The sequence below is a fragment of the Corvus moneduloides genome, unplaced genomic scaffold (assembly GCF_009650955.1).
Source record: "Corvus moneduloides isolate bCorMon1 unplaced genomic scaffold, bCorMon1.pri scaffold_116_arrow_ctg1, whole genome shotgun sequence".
NCBI lineage: Eukaryota > Metazoa > Chordata > Aves > Passeriformes > Corvidae > Corvus > Corvus moneduloides.
The window spans coordinates 82,819-100,769 of NW_022436881.1; positions in this window are offsets into that span (position 1 = coordinate 82,819).

Sequence of the window (17,951 nt, forward strand, 5' to 3'; positions counted from 1 at the left end):
AGCACAGGTTATAAAAATCTTGGCTGGTTACAGACACTGTAAATAATAGTCATGAAGGAAAAGGCAAAATTCAGCAAAGGATATCTCCCTGCTTCAACACTCCAAGCCTGGTGAGAAGCACTAAGGACTGTGCAGGATCTCACTTTTTTTTGTGCAAAAATGTAGCCATCTCAGATGGCAGAGAAGCCATCTCCTTCATCTCCAACCATTCCCAGGGAATGTGACAGTCCCCTGAGCTCCACAGGGACCTTTGCAACCTCACTGCCTCTTTATTACAATACTTCACATCATGATCTTTATAACAACCACACTTAAAATCATTGCTGCCCTCTGGTACTGCTCTGCAGGACATTGCTGTGCAAAGAGGGGCAGAAATTGCACAGACATGTGGCCCAGCCTGTCTGGAGCTGGGTGGTGGGAATGCACCAAGCAGGCTCAGTCCCATACAGCTCCTGGGAGCAGCTCCTCCTTTGCTTTGGTAGCAGTGGTGTATGTTTGGAAGTGAACATTAACCCCTTACATGAGTGTCTCAGGCTCTGGAGAGGATAGGACGGGTCTGTGTGTGGGTGTGGTGTGAGGCACTGGGAGTTGGATTTCAAATAAGGAAATCTGGGGAAAGAGAATATGGTAGAGAGAGCCCAGACTGAAGGAAAAAAGTCATCAAAGGAAGTACTGACGTTCAACAACGTCTCCCTGATGCCCATTGTGGTGTGTGAGGATCAAAGTGTTTATCCAAGGGAGCAGACACCAGAGCTGCAGCCCTGCCAGCACAAGGTGTGTAACAGGAGAAGATGGTAAATCCTCTAAAAACAAGCTGGACACAGTCACCTACCCATGTCAGGGCAGCAGTGAGATGAGCAGGTTGGTGGTCGATGAGCAGATGAACATTCCTGCGTTCGTGTGCATACAGGAAGGCTGACAGATGAATTTGGCCAGGGCAGCAGCGTGCGAGGCCAGGCAAGGAAAGCCCCGCAGAGCGCCATGGCCAGGTGGGCACTGCCGGCGCTCCCTGGCTCCTTGGCACATGGCTTGGGTCATTGTCACAATGTGACGAGCTCCTGGCTGGTGGCTGCAAAAAGCTGGTATTCTGGGCAATGCAAAGGCTGTGTCAGTGTACTAGTTTGAAAACAAACCAGTGGGAGGCACCAAGTCAGAATAACAATTTAATGGAAATTAAAGAAAAGGGGGAAAAAAAAAAAGGTAAAAGAAAACACTGTCAAACTGACAGAGTCAAGGTACAATCTGACACCCTGTTAGGCAGGGTGGTGGTAGCAGTCTGGTAGAATGGTGGCTGCAGTCCTCTGAAGCAGTGATCCTGTAGTAAAACAGTCTGCTCTTCCTCAGGAAGTCCAATGGTGGCTGTGTAGCTCCTGTCCTCTGGAAATCCAGTGGGAAGCCGGTGTCTCTGGTGTTCAGCCTCAGCTTATATCCACGATGGGATGCTTGGTTCCTCCCTCTGGGTGGAGCATCTCACAATGGGGTAACGAGTCATGAGGCAAAGTGTTGATTAGGCTCATTAACAGAAGATAGTCCGGAGGGAGTTATCTATGAGTCATGCGGCAGGACAATGATGGGCCATTAACAGCAAGATAGTCTGGGGGGAGGAGGCAAGGAAACACTGCCCCACCTGATTTCAACAGCTGATGGGGATGGTAATAGAATACACTGCAACCCAGGACAGTCAGCAGCTGCAGCAGACGTGAGATGCAGAGTGACTGCTCTGGCCCAGCTTCTGCAGTGCCTGTCAGCAGATGGTTGTGATGTGGTTGCTGTTTCAGCCTTTTGTCCAGCTTTTTCTCAGGTGCCAACAGTGATCTGGAAATGAGAAGGGTGATACCCAGGCTGGTGTGGGCTGAAGTCTGGCTTGCTTTCCATTTTCATATGATACACTCCAGTCTCCAACTGGAAAAAAATGTCTTTTTCATACTTTATCTATTCCAAAGCTCTTCTTTTGTGTTTATCCAACATAAACCTACACTTCCACTTACAGCCCTTGCAGCCCACCCAAATCCCCCAATTACTATCAGCACTTAGTGACTTTTATTTTAGTTTTGTCCCTATCTCCAGATGCTCATGGGATGGACCTATTTGCTGTAGCTGTCCATGAGTTTGGCCATGCCATTGGCTTGACCCACATCTCTGCCACAGAGTCTATCATGAGACCCTACTACCAAGGTCCAGTGAGGGATCCTCTGAAGTACAACCTGCCGTACGAAGACAAAGTCTGGATCTGGCAACTCTGTGGTCAGTTTGTGTCCCTCATATGGCTACAGCCTGTTCCTGCCATGGCAGGACACACTGGAACAGCTGTTTTCTGGGGTGAGTGGAGCTGGTGGGGGTGATGGTGTTCCCCATTACTGCTTCTTTTCTACACAGGAGTCAGGGAATCTGTGTCCCCCACAGCCAAGCCTGAAGTAAGTGAAACTGATGACCATCCAATCCTGCCAGAGCTACCAGAGAACCACTCCACTGTCCTGTAAGTCAAATTTCTTCCTTTCCGGCAAAGGACGTGTAGTAGTGAAGCTCTACTTCATCAGTATCTTGCCTGCTCACTCTGGCTTTGATATTTCTCTCTGGACCTCTGGATATTTTGCTAAGACTCAAATTTTTTACTCATATTAGTTGAAATTTGTCACCATCACTCTTAGGTAAATTCATCCTTGCTGGAATTTTAATCAAACTTCCTCACTAGTATCCTGAATTGCACAGGCATAACTTACTTAAATCATTCCCCAGTGAGCAACTCCCTAATGTACCTGAGGGGGTGAATATTGGAACAAGTGGACTGATAGCCTGACTCCAACGCAGGTTAGCATTGGCAAAGGGCTGCTTACGCTGAGTGTCATCAAGCAACCAGCATGGCCTCATTAAGAGAAGTGCTGGATATCGCTCATTAATGAATGTTGACCAGGACAGCAGGACAGTTGAGAGAAGAAGGGACACTGAACAAAAAGGCAGGAGGTGATGGTCACACACATTTTTGCCAGACACCAGGAGCGCCCCAAGTAAGAGCGGCAGAGATGGAGCAGGTCACCTTCACCTCATGCTCCTTTTGTTTGAACATGCTGAATGCCATTAGTTACATTTCTCCGTGTGTAGCTTCTAGTGGCACTTGTCCACCAGGCTCCTTATGGCCATGTTTGGATGTAGAAATATGAGAGCCTTTCTCCCTTCTGTTGTGAGAGGCCACCATCTCACAACAGCAGCAGGAGCAGCAGGAAACTTGCTCCTCCTCAGTCATCATTTTTCATGTGGGCTTTGTGGCTCTCTCAGTCCTTCATATTCTGTGCCTTCCCCATCACCTTGTTAAAGCAGCCTAGTATCTCAGCTACCACTTGCCAGATGGCTTTCACCGGGTATCTTTCACCAGGTATCTGTAAGAGACAGTCCGAAGATCCCTCATCTGCCTCACAATCATCGCCAAGGACAGAGACTGAACACAGCAGTCCTGGCCTGGCTGAGGTGGGATGTCTGCCAAGTGTTGCCTGCAGGTGTGCCCACTGGGAACTGGTACGCATTCCTGAGGAAAATTAGTGCAGGTCACAATGGACTGTGCTGTTCTTGCTGCCCAGGCGGGAAGGACTGCGCTGAAGCGGAAAGGAATGACCTGCCTGTCCACCTGTCCTGTCCACCTGCCCTGTACACCCATAACAACGGCTGTAGATTTCCCCCACCTCTTGGCCAGTTGCCCCTCATTTCTAAAAAGGGTTATAAAGGGACTTTCTGAAATAACTGAGATGAGATCTCCCCATGGAAAGAAGACAAATCTATTGGCAGCAGACCACGAGGACTTCATCTCATCCGTTGGTAGCCATTACCCCCCTTTATTCCTCTCTACTCTTTTACTTTGTTTTTCTTTATCTCTCTCTCTCTTTCTCTCCTCTATCGCATTACCATGTTGTGGGCACTTAATAAAGGTGCACTGTTTTGATTAAAACTGAAATCCCTTGTGTCCTCTTGCACTCTGAGATCTATAAATGAACCATCACGACCCCCGCTTGCATTAGCGGATCGTGACATTAAACTGGTGTCACGGACAGGATCTGACAGACAGAAGGGGTTGCAAGGTTGTGTGTAGTCTGTAATAGGGGAAGGACGTTTCACTCCAGCCTCACCTAGCCCGACACCCCGAAAAGGGTGAGCGGTGTCTAGAAAGCAAGGGGGGGTGACTCGAATTTCCCGCAAACTGCACACGCCTGGGTGAAAAGCACCCCATACTCAGCTGAGGGCTCTGTCTTCAGATTTTTAAAAAAAGATCTCTTAGTGTAAAAGGGGGAACTGTTTTGGTGGGTGTGTGTAAATTTGGACTGCTTGTAGCGAAGAGACAACCATAAGTAACTTAAGGAGTACCTCCCAGGCAGATTTTGGTCTCTTCACCCACCCAGGGAAGCAAAGGGAGACACAGCGAAGCTGTGTGTGTCGCAGTGTGTAATTAAGTTTCACCTCCATGTAGTGGTTTTGATCCCTTCATAAAATGACTGAAAACCCCAGTGCAAATAATAAAGCTGCATTTTTGCTCTGCTAGCAAAACATAATGCCCGGCCCTCTCCGGGAGGGGAAGAATGGGCTCAAAATAACTGGTTTAATTTGGAGAGTGTGACTGATAGAATATGTTCATTACAACATGAGAAAAAGCTTAAATTTGGCCGAAATAAAACCATAATCTGCTCTATTTCAGGAGCATGCCTTACAGCAGCTATAGACCACCGCTTTAAGCCATGTAGTGAAAGAAAGCAATCATAGATTCCCTTCAAAACCTAGTGGAAATTTTACAGAAACAATTAGATGAAGAAAGGAATGAAAATCATTTGCTGTGGGCTGCTTTAAAAGGGGAGTATTTTAAGAATTCAAAGAATGCTGACTCAGCAAAAGAGACAGAGGAAAGGGAAACTCCTCACATTAACCAAATACACCCCCAGAAAGAACTAATGCTAGTGAAAAATTGTGGGGAAAACTGCTGCCCTCATATGAGACCTCTGATTAAAACAGAATATAATTATAGCAATGATGGAGATTTTGAACCGCATATCACCACTAAACAAATACCATACACTGCTGTTGAATTGGCTAAGTTAAAAAAGGAGTATGGGCGGCTCCCCCACGAATCTAAGACGGAATATGTTTTCCGAGTGTCCCTCACTGGAGGAGACCAAATTCAATTAACTGAACCGGAGGCCAGTGGATACTGGGGACACGGAGTTTTCTTGACAACAGGAGACAAACGTGGCACATGGTCCCTGACTCAGCATGCAGCTTTCTGGGCTGGGGGACTCAATCCTTTAGAAAGGGGAGACCCTTTAGCTATAGTTGGTACCCCCGATCAACTTCTAGAAAGCGTCCACAAAGCCGCCTGTCTGCAAATGATCCATGAAAGGAAATTAACTCCTGGATACGAATCCCCCATGCAATTACCTGTAAAACCTGAACTGATGACCCCTTTAATTTGAGGCCTTCCAGAATCACTCAAACCTCCAGCAATTGTCCTTCAAAAAACCATAGCAGCTGTAGGTCCTGTAGAAAGGCTGGATAGATTCCTTGGAAACCCGAGCGACCGAACCGGATCTACTGATCCTGGGTTTACTCCATATTCAATCCCCTCTCAGCTGCCAGGGTCACAATCAAATTCACCTGCCGGTGATTGCAAAGTTTGGACATGGAGTGAGGTTGCAGAAGATCCAATTAATTACAGTAGAAAATATGGACCTATAAAAATCCCAGAGGAAAAATCAGACAAAACAAAAGGTGTCAGGTACATTAGGGCTCCTCATAGTGAAAAACCAGAGAATGTAAAACAGATCCCTAAGCGTCAGCATTGGTGGTTATTAGGTATCAAAAAGGGGGTCCCCAGAGATATGATGGATGGCTTACCCCTTGATAAATTGAGTAAGGTGGTGTCTAACTGGCACTGCTGAAAACCCATTCTACCAAATCCAATTCAACCCAGTGAACCCCTCCTCCCTCAGAATCTGGGCAGTGAGTCAAAGCAACCTCTCCCTCAAAGTCTGTGCAATGAGCCAAAACAACCTCTCCCTCAAAACCAGGGAAACTAGACCCTCTGTCTCTTGTCAGTGGGCGAAGAGACGAAGCATGGGTATACCTGAGAATGCTCACTAAAAATAAAACAGGAGATACAATGATCACAGCTATTACAGGCCCTGAACGGGCACCTGTAACTTTTCTGATTGACACTGGGGCACAAATTCTGTGCTGACAAAGAAAGATGCCCAGAGGTGTGGAATTGTTCCAACAAAGAACCGATATTGTGTTTTAAATGCCTTGGGAACAACAGAATCTATGAATGTGGCCTTAGTCAAGCTCATTTTGCCTGGAGAGGAAAATCAGCTCTCTATTAATATGGTGATTGGAGATATTCCAACCAATTTATTAGGGATGAATGCCCTTGCTAGGAGGCAGTGGGAGGACTTAGAGGGTCTTCTGTGCTCTTTTGGCACACCACGTTTTAACATCAGACTGCTCCAAGCTGCAGCCTCCCTACCATTCAGCAAAGTAACTAATGTGAAACAATACCCCCTCCCCCTGGGTGCCAAAGAGGGTATCAAGCCAGTGATACAGGAGCTGCGAGAACAAGGAGTAATAGTTAATACTCATTCTCCTTTCAATTCTCTGGTGTGGCCAGTATGAAAGCCTAATGGAAAGTGAAGGCTGACAATAGATTTTCGTAGGCTAAATGCTAACACAGACCCTCTTACAGCAGCAGTCTGCTGGCAGAATTAATAACATTGATTCAAGAAAAGGCTCATTCAATCTTGGCACCTATAGATGTCAAAGACATGTTTTTTATGATACCTTTACAGCCAGAAGATACGGACCGTTCTGCTTTCACATGGGAAGGACAGCAATACACTTTCACTAGGCTTCCCCAAGGGTACAAACATTCTCCTACCCTGGCTCATCACGCTTTAGCCCAAGAGTTAGAAAAAATACCCAAAGCTAACAATGTGGCTGTTTATCAATACATTGATGATATCCTTGTGGGAGGAGATGAAATAGAAGGAGTGAGAGATACCCAACAGAAAATAACCTCCCACTTAGAAAGCCTTGATTTGAAAATTCCCCCAGAAAAAATCCAAAACCCTTCACATGAAGTGAAATTTTTGGGAATTTGGTGGAAAGGAGGTATGACATGTATCCCACCTGATACCCTAACCTCTTTAGATCAGATTAAAATGCCTGAATCCAAAAAAGATCTCCAACATGCTTTAGGATTATTAGTGTTCTGGAGAAAACACATCCCAGATTTTTCCATAATTGCCAGACCTCTTTATAACTTGTTGAGAAAAGGGGTAAAATGGGAATGGAGTGCTTCTCAAGAAGAAGCACTGCAATTGTTGGTTTTTGAAGCAACAGCTCACCAAGCCCTGGGCCTTATTCATCCTACAGATCCTTTCCAGGTGGAATGGGGGTTCGCCTCCTCAGGGCTGTCGGTACACATATGGCAGCGGGGTCCTGAGGGTCCGACAAGGCCTGTTGGTTTTTACTCCCGTGGCTTCAAAGATGCTGAAAAAAGGTACACTACCTGGGAGAAAGGATTGTATGTGGTTAGCTTAGCTCTCATAGAAGTGGAGAAGATTGCATAACAGCAACCAATTGTTTTGAGAGGCCCTTTCAAAGATATTAAGACAGTCTCTACTGGGAGCCACCCCACCTGACGGAGTGGCCCAGAGGACCTCAGTAAGGAAGTGGTATGCTCAGATTGAACATTATTGTAGCATCTTCTCAATAACTGAAGGAGCTGTAAAAAATCTGGCAATCCAAGAAACTGAAAACTTGGGTAGCAGCCAGGACAAACCTGCCTCAGTCATTAAAGTGGCCCCTCCTTTTTCCCCCAAACAGTCAGCAAATTCTTGGTTTACAGATGCTTCTGCCAAGCGAGAAGGAAAGGTGTGGAAATATAAGGCTGTAGCCCTCCACACTTCCTCAGGTGAACGGATTATCACAGAGGGGGAAGGCAGTGCCCAAGTTGGCAAGCTGATAGCTGTTTGGAGTGTTTTCCAATGTGAGGCACAGAATACTTCTCCTGTCTGTATCTACACCGATTCCTATGCTGTGCTTAAGGGATGGACTGAGTGGCTTCCTTTTTGGCAGCAAAATTACTGGGAAGTTAACAGAATCCCAGTATGGCAAAAGGAAAAGTGGAAAGAAATTCTAAATATTGCAAGTCAAGGGAATTTTGCTGTGGGGTGGGTAGCCTCTCACCAGACAGCTGGAAATCCAGCAGGAGAGTGGAACAATAAATAATAAATAAATAAAATTTATTTATATATAATATATAAAATAAATAAATAATAAATAAATAAAGCTGATGAATTAGCAAGACTAAGTCCTGTGAAAAAAGATCAAATTACAGAGGACTGGGAGCACTTCTTAGAATGGTTGCATGTAAAAAAACACACAGGTGCAAAAGATTTGTACAAAGAAGCCCTTGCGGTTGGTCTGTTACCAGAGAATTGTGTAAAACATGCATATCAGCCTGTGAACAATGCCGCAGACAGCTAGAAAGACACCCTTTGGAAGATGACCCTCTCCTCTGCATTTAAGGGTAAAGGCTTATGGGGCGGGTGGCAGGTAGATTATATCTGTCCCTTTAAAAAGTCAGGAGGTAAACACTTTGTGCTGTGTTGCTGCCTGCTCTGAGCTTCCCCTCCCCCTCCCCAAGACACTTGTCTCTGCCATGTGCCCTGAGCTCCTTTGTTCTAAGTGCGGGCAAAACCAAATGTAACTCAAACTCTTTAGCAGTGTCTGATTGGCCGGTCACCCCGGGTCTGCCCCCAGTCCTCCCCTTTCCCCTTCTCCGAATAAAAGAGAAGATCAAGGGAGGCCCCGCGCTCTCTTGGCTCTGCTACCCTTTCTGCGAACATCTCTTGTCGTCTGTTTCTTTTGAAAGCTTCTAATTGCGGAAAATTGAGCGAGCAGAGAGCTATATTTCTCCCTCCTTGCTTCTGCTGGTGGTATTTGCTTTGCAGCTGATACAGGTACCGATTTTAGAGCTACTAAAATGCTAGATTGCCTGTGCTACCTCTCTGGATTGCTCAAGGCTTTCTAGGGCATTGAACTACAAGCGCTAGCCGGTAAAAAGCTGAAAAGATACCTCCTCATTGCTGGTAGGAGTAGAGATTATATCTGGGTTAGTCCAGGCTGATGCTTTTAAAAGAGCCACAGGAGATAATACTGTTAAAGCATTGCAGGGATGGTTTGGAACTTTCCCAAAACCACAAGAAATTCAATCTGATAATGGGTCTCACTTTACTGCCAAAGTTGTACAGGATTGGGCAAAAGGTGAAGGGATTAAATGGACTTTTCACACCCTTACTACCCTCAAGCTAACGGCATTGTAGAAAGGACCAATGGTGTCTTGAAATGACTTCTGAAACCACAGGAGGGAAATTGGGATGTTTGGCTATGGGAAGCTGTGAAAGGTGTGAATGATAGATGGGGGGTAAACGGGTGTCCCAAAATCATTGCCTTTTGCCCAACAGCTCCAGGCATAATTCCCTCACTACGGGGACCAAATGATCCTAAGAATCCTGCACACTACCCTGGACAACCTGTTTTGGTAGACCTCCCTACTGTAGGAGAAGTACCACTAGTGCTAAAAACCCCTCTGAATAAATATGCATGGGTAGCCTCTGATGCCCTAGGGAGAGAGCATCGGGTACATACACGCTGCATAATTCCATCATTCTAATTTTCTGCCTTTTGGTGGCAGACTCTGTTGTGTTTACTTTTCACAGAAGAACTCCGAGGGACATGAAGACCACATAAACCATGATAAGACTAGTGATACTTTTCTGTATCCAACCACAACACCAGGGCCAAAAACCAGCTGAGTGGCCATGGTCTGAAGCTACCATTAGGTACACTAGTGCTCTAGGATCCTATCCCAGAGATCGTCGCCCGAACCTAGCCACTGTAGTACTGCACGACTCTGAGGTATACCATCCAAGTGAATGGGGATGGGACTTGAAGGACTTGACTAGAATCCTGTAGGGTATGCCCAGCCACTGCCCTGGAGGGACATCTGCTGAGATAAGGAGAGTGCTCAATCTCCCAGCAGAACTCTCCTGGAAAGGCAACCACTTTTCAGTTACGGTGAGAAGAAGACAAACCCAGAATCCTCGGGGAGACCCTATTGCAGATCGTTTGTAGCCCATTGGCCTTTACCCTCTGATACCCACCCCCTGTATCCCTATAAGAGCTAGCCCCCTGTCCCTGCGAGGGCAGAGAGATGTTCGTCCCTGGCCTCCCTTCGCCGGGTACAGACCAATAAAGCTACCTCGTGCGGAACAGCTACACGGGCCTCTTGTCTCTCTCCCTGGTCTGGCCTGGAGGCTGCCCTGCAGAGCTGAGCTGAAATCATGAGCTGACAATCACTAAAGAGCTGACAGCTCCTGCACGGGCCCTCCAGCTAGCAGCTGAGGGAAAACACCAGGCCTCGGGAAGACGATTCCTTTTGGGACCATCTCTCCAGACCGGTCACAGCTTCTTCAGTCAGAGCTACTGACCCCACACCAGCTGCCATAGAATCCTAAATGGAACGAACGATTGGTGAAAAATTAAGGTAGGATGCAGAAAAGTAGAGGGATCTCTTTACGAGAAAGCTTCCACCATTGCAATCACCGGAAATTTTCTAATCATTGCATTAGGGCTGAACCATGATGGAGCTGTTCTCTATCCTTTCCAGCATAGAGAATGGGCCCGTCAAATTGGTGAGAAGTGGCAAACTGTTAATCTGGAAACTTGTATTGTCGGACAACAACAAGGGTTCATCTGTGAAAGTAATGCAATTAGAGCTCAAGACATTTGTTTGGATACAGAACAAAATAGCTGTCATTTTGAAATTCATCCTAACGAGATTCCTGAAACAGTGCTTGTGTATATAGGCAATGGATGTGCATGCTTAAGAACTGCATGTGATAAGGTATTTATAGGAAATTTAGTAGTAGATACTAAGAATCATTCAAATTTTTGTGTTTGTAACTTTACTAAAATCACAGGATGTGATTTCTCTTCTTTAGCCCCAGTTACATCTTATCACCTTTTACAGTCCAATTACACACTGATCCACCAATTATTGCCTACCCCCATTGGGATGAACCTTACTTTGGTAAAGCACTTGTTGCTCCACCAAGATTTAATCGAAATTTTGGAAAAGATCAAGAAAAACGGACAGAAAACCTTGGTAACTGTTCATCACAATGTGAAAGAAACACATCGTGTTCTAGAAAGAGGAAAGAAAGATGCTGAACACAGGTAGTGGGATACTCTTTTTGGGTGGTCACCTACTGCTACAGGTGTCCTGAACAAATTGTGTCATCCCATCCTTGTTCTCTTGATTTTAGTTTTGATTGGTTTTGTTTTATCAGCAATCTTATACATCATGAATTGGAGAATGATGAAACGGTTAACACAATTGACATCTGTAATAGATGTGCACAATTTGGATAATATCCCATCCACTGTGGACACCCCTAAGGTTATTGACACAAGACGAACTACATTAGTATTAAAATAAGATGTGATAAGAAATTAGATGTGTATTTTGATTTAAAATTACTTATTCCTTCCTTTTTCCTTTTCTTTTCTTTCTCTTTTCTTTTCTTTCTCTTTTCTTTCCTTATTTTCTCTACCCTTTTTCCGGGATAGGCTACCAACATTGACGAGTCCTGAAGACTTCGCAACAACACTGAAATCGTGCTGATGGAGCTTTCCTGATGACAATCATGAGTCATGGGGTGGTGTAAGAGACAGTCCAAAGAATCTGCCTCACAATCATCGCCAAGGACAGAGACTGAACACAGGAGTCCTGGTCTGGCTGAGGTGGGATGTCTGCCAAGTGTTGCCTGCAGGTGTGCCCGCTGGGAACTGGTACGCATTCCTGAGGAAATTTGTGCGGGTCACAATGGACTGCGCCGTTCTCGCTGCCCAGGCGGGAAGGACTGCGCTGAAGCAGAAAGGAATGGCCTGTCCTGTACACCTGTCCTGTACACCTGTCCTGTGCCTGTTTTCCCAAAGCAATGGGCCCCATAACAACGGCTGTAGATTTCCCCCACCTCTTGGCCAGTTGCCCCTCGCTTCTGAAAAGGGTTATAAAGAGACTTTCTGAAATAACTGAGATGAGATCTCCCCATGGAAAGAAGACAAATCTATTGGCAGCAGACCACGAGGACTTCGTCTCATCCGTTGGTAACTATTCCCCCCCGTTTCTTCCTCTCTACTCTTTTACTTTGTTTTCTTTATCTCTCTCTCTCTTTCTCTCCTCTATCGCATTCTCGTGTTGTGGGCACTTAATAAAGGTGCACTGTTTTGATTAAAACTGAAATCCTTTGTGTCTTTTTACACTCTGAGATCATAAACGAACCATCACAACCCCCGCTTGTATTAGCGGATCTTGACAGTATCACATGGCTCCTTCGGGTCCCTCTGTTTAGGCTTAACTGCTTTCTGCTTTGCAGATCTGTCACCTCTCACTGGCACTTTGGAGCTCAGCCCTGGAGCAGCAGCATCCTGAGCTGCTGGAGTGAGAGGCTGCTTGGGTGTTTTCCATGTCCTGGTGCCCTGGGGCAGCTGGCCAAGCTGCACTGTGCCACTGGGAGTGGGATGCCAGCTCAGCCCTCACCAGCTACACGAGCTGGTGGATATAGAGTGTGTCCTCGATTGACTCCCAGCAATGGCATCTGGTGGCCCAGGGTTGTCAGCCCAAGCTGTCTTCAGGCTGAGGGTTGCCTGAGTTCACCTTGGAAATCCCCGTGCACGTGGCTGGGCTTGAGCATGAGGAGTGACAGATGGGCACAGCCCGTAGTCTTCTCCAGAAGCAGGGGTGAATAAGTCTGTGGGATAGGAGGCATCGGGGGGACACAGCCTCTCACTGCCTGCCTGGGCCCTGCTCACCTGGGCACCTCTCCACAGGCTCAGGCAGGATGTGGCCAACAGGAGCAGCACGCACTTCGATGCAGTGGCCCAGATCTGGGGAGAGGCTTTCTTCTTCAAAGGTGAGCACCAGGGGTCTGTGTCACCCTGCGGTGGCTTTGGTGTGACAGCACCAGAAGCAGCACAGTGTGGGACAGGCTGGGGTGGGTGGTGAGGATGAGCTGGCTGGGGTTCGTGGGCTACTCCCACAGACCCAGGGAGACACCTCACATACCTGAGTGTGTGGCTGGACTGGTGACAATCCAGCACAGCAGTTTTTTTCTGATCCATTGCACTGGACTGCCCAGGTGAAGAACTAAAATCTAATATTTGTGCTATCAGTCAAAACTGAGGTTGAACCAAGGATGAGCAGAGCAGCAACAGCACTCCACTGCTTTTTTCCTGGATACCTCCAGCCTTCCTTTCCTCCCATGCTTCACCTTCCCTAATGCTGCTTGCCATGCGTCTCTCAAAGACAATGTGTACACAATTGAGGACCATCTGGTTTCGTGCCAGCAAACACTTGCTGGGAGTGTGTTCCCGGGCTGCCCAGCTGTTGATGAGGATCCCATTGATGCCTTCTCAGCTGTGCAGAGCCTGTGTAGGCTGGACTCTCTGGGCTTGCTTTCTCATCTATCCAAGATGTAAAAATGCCCAGGGGAATTTCTTTGCATCCCTGGCCACCATTTGGCCACCCCAAAGCCATCCACCAGGGAAGCAGAAGCGTTTGCCCCAGGGACGAGCGGCAGCATCCAGGCATCTGGGTATCACAGTGTGAGCCTTGGGTCACAGGCAAGAACAGCAAAAGGGCTCCAGAGAATTTGGTGTTGCCTGTGCCCTGAGGGAAGCACAATATGGAGGCTGTTCTACAACATTATTTCTTTTGATGCCAGCTCCAAAAAGCCACAGTGAAGAAGGGAAACCCAGAGACATGAACTGGTGTCAGGATAAATGGCTGTCTGTCTCTCAGAGGGGAATAAATGATGAAGTAAAGAGAAATCCATCTCGGTGTCTGTTTTTGGATATATTTATTGCAGGCCAAACAGAAAATGTAAAGAGCACAGGGTCAGTGGATGCCAGTTGCATGTCTCCCTCTAGACCCCGGCACTTTCCTTGCAGCCCCCATTGCTGCCCCCGAACCATCCTGTGCACCAAGAAATGGGGATATCACCTCTGGGGCAGGATTTAAGTGATCCCTAGTGCTGAGCTCTGTCCCTCAATAGGCATTTTATTCTGAGCTGCTCCAGCTGGTTCCCTAGATGGAAAGAAGCCTCTTCCAATGTGAAGGCACTGGGACTGGAGCTCCCCGGAGCTCATAGGCTTGTTGTTTTGAAGGCAATGGTGGGTTATCTGCACTTTGGAATCACGGCTTGCTTTGTAGGTGCCTCACTACAGACTCCTGAAGTTTTAAACGCCTTTGCCCTGTGTATGTGTGTCTGCATGGTGTGTGCAGCAGTCTTGCCAGATGCAACCAAACTCTGGACAGTGTGGAACACAGGTGAGATCAAAGTTACCTGGAATTAAGAAAGCAATTGCCTCAGCCCATCACCCACATCTTGGCGCAGCAGGACCTCACACTTGGCTTTCATCACGTTCAGTTTGCCAGCTCAGAGCAGGGTTTAAATTGAGCTTTTTAAACAAACATGGGGTTGGGATTTTGTTTTTTAAATTATTTCTGCATGCTAAAGGCAGCAGTTCCCCTGTGGATCTGGCTTTGGCTGATGATCATCCATGCAACAGTAGCACTGGTGCACAGGCTGGGCCGTGGCAAATCATGAGCCCAGGCAGCCTGGGGCCGTCACGTTCAGAATTCCTTGCTACTTAAGTGCTTTATTTTCTTTCTTTTTCCTGATAGCTCATAAAAACCCAGCCAAAGTAACCAACAGCTCAGGCTATTCCTGACTTTGGGGGTAGATTTAAGGCTTCCCTGCTGCAGCTGCTCACCGGCTGAGCCCATCACTTGCGAAGGGATGAAATGTCAAAAGTACTCAGGCTTCCCTTTGCGTCTCCAATGAGCCCAGGGCACTTCAAAGTTCAGATACACATCTGCTAAAGAAGGAATTAAGTTGAGCTTTATTTCTTGCTAAAAAAGTGACAATCTGACCTCGTCTAGTACCTTGCTAATCACAGATGCAGATATCATCATTATTTAATTACATATGTTTCCGTTGATGTATATGGCCACCAAATTTGAATCTTAGGATCTTTTTACATTCTTAAAAAGAATCTGTAATTATGAAATTCCTACCATATTGGAATGTATTATTCATTTATGTTTCAGTAAGACAGAGCAAATATGCAAACTGGAGCAGAAGAACAAGAATATGATATAAATCCTTATAATTAGAATAAAACTCCCTCTCTGCAGATGTTAAAATGTTAGTGTTTTGCCTCCTGTATTATTAGGCTAAAATCCAATTTTCATAAAAGTTTAAAAGCTGGTGTCACAGTCTGCCAGCTCTGGAGAAAGAGCTGAGCATGTGGGGAATACAAATCTAAAGATGCAGCTTTGGTTTCTATTGCTTATCTCCCCTCAGAAATCCATGCAAGACCAGATGCAAATAACATGCAATAATTTCTAACAGGCAATAACAAATACAAGACAAAGTTGAGAGTTGCCTCTTAAACATCTTGCTCCAGCTCACATCACTCTGTGGAGCTCTCTGGAGAAAACACAGCATGAAAAGTGCTGCAAAAAGGCTGAGAATCCCAGAGCCAGCACAGAGTTGGGTTTGGAGTTGCCCTGAAAACCATTAAGACTCTTCAGGAAATCCCACATAAGGCTTTTATAGCTAGAAAAAGTTTGTCATCCTTCCCACAAAGGATAAATCTGTTTCCTTTTCCATCATGCAAAATATTTCAGAAATCCCCAAAATACTCTTTCCTAGCTGGGGCAGTGCTGCTGCAGGTGTTGAAGTGTGTTTGCTGGCACCACCAGTACATTCATCCTGGAAGCTCTGCAGGACTGCAGTCCCTGCTTAGTATCCTGCACCTCTAGATGGTACCAAAGTCCTTAATTGTGGCTCCTTCCCCACCTCAGTCCTTCTGGATTTATTCAGATGGTTTCCTCCTCCTCCTCTATTTTCTTACTCCCTTTCTTCATTACAAAAAAACTCCTCTGGTATTTCTGTGTTTCATTGTAACATCCTAGACATTTCCAAACATGAAAGCAGCTGGACATCCTGTGTGCAGGAAACTGTGGCTGCTCCAGGAGAGAGGAACAGGGATGTTTTTTTGGACGCTCTTGCCTAAGGCTGTTGGTGCCTTGTCCCACCAGCTCGCAGGAGGTCCCATGCAGAGAGGGAGGGAGGAGATGAAAGGCTCCTCTCTCTCTCCTGCCCTGGCTCAGCGGCGCAGCCTCACACTGTGGCCAGGAGTATAACAACTCCAGCGCAATGTCCAGAGGATTATTTTAATCCAAAAAAAAAAGAGGAGATTTATTCTAATGACTGCCAGAAATACAAAGCAGTCACAGCTGCTGCTGGAAAGCAGGATGGCTCTAAATCACGGCTCCCACCTCACACACTTTGCTTCCTGATGCTGCTGCCCACCTGGCGCTCACCCCCCAGCAAAGGTGGGTTGAATGCGGCTCAGTAATGTCCAGTCTGTCCCTCCAGGCAAGTATTTCTGGAGACTGACTCGTAATAAGCACTTGGTCTCCCTCCAGCCAGCTCAGATCCATAGTTTCTGGTAGGGCTTGCCACTCAACCTGCACAGCCTGGACACAGTCTATGAGAGAACCACAAGATTGTCTTCTTCAAAGGTGAGAGCAAACATGGTGCTGGAGGTGTAGAGCCTGGTGCTAGGCAGGAGACACCAGTGCCAGATGTTAAGCATCTTGAGGGCAGGTCTGAGACCTGTTGTCCATGAGCAAAGCCAGGAGAAATGAGCTGGCAGGGAGGGCGACCAAAAGGTTAGTGATCATGTTCCCCAGAAGATAAGGGAAGTGTCACTGAACATGAAGTTCAGCCAAATGTAACTTAAAACTGAGCTTTTCAAGAATGAAACACAAGCAGGAACCACCCCTACACACACTCACAGGTGTTGTGTTCCTCCTTTGACCTTTTCTCTTTTTAGTATTTGTTGCTGAGAAAAGAAGTCAGAGAGGGGATAAAAATGAAACTTAAGACCTTGGGTTTTCATAATTATATTTCTGTTACTATATTTTGTCTTAAAATAGGTGGTACAATTCCCTCTTTGTATTTAAAAAAACTTGCAAGTTTTCTTTTTCAGAAGATCTGGAGGAACATTTTAACTCTTGGTTTCTGTGCAAACATCCAAGTCCCCCACAGACCATCCACCTGTGCTGGTTAGATGCCACCCATGCACTCAATGTCACCCAAGATCCTGGCAGGCACTGACTCTTGATTCACCAAGGCTGTGAACTTGAAGTGCTAAACACATCCCAGCCCTCCATTCTTCTTGTTTGGAAATGGCTTTTTGTCTTCCGACTGTTCTGTTTGAAATGTGGTGCAATTATCGGTTTCAGAAGTGCTGAACCAAGCACTTCCAGAAGCAATAATTTGATTTCAGTTCCCCCAGCCAGGCCAGAGAGATGGCTCATGTCTCACGCAAGCCCCTACGCTTGCAGAAGCCTTTCCAAGTACAGCTCAAGCTCTCCTGGACCGCTGGCACACTGAGCCCTGCAGAGCCACACCAACCCCTGCATCTCCCCACGGAACAGTGTATGGAAGGCTCTGCCGTGTGTGTCCAGCTGCCTTGGGCAGCCCACCCTGCTCTGCTTTCCCAGAGGGAATGCGGCCAGCTGGAGCGTGCCACCCCTTATGCCTGGCACCAGACCCTCCCAGTCAGGTCTGCAGACCACAGTGGCCCTTGCTCGCTTCCTTCCCTCCCTCCCTCCCTTCCTTCTCTCCCTGTTGGGGATGAACAGACAACCAACTGGGAGCTCAGGTCCAGGGGCTCCTCCCAGCTGCTCAGGAGGCTGGAATTCCAGATGCACCACAGCTGGCATCTTGTCCCTGCCAGGCAGAACACTCTGTGGTCATGCATTATCTGTGTGTTAC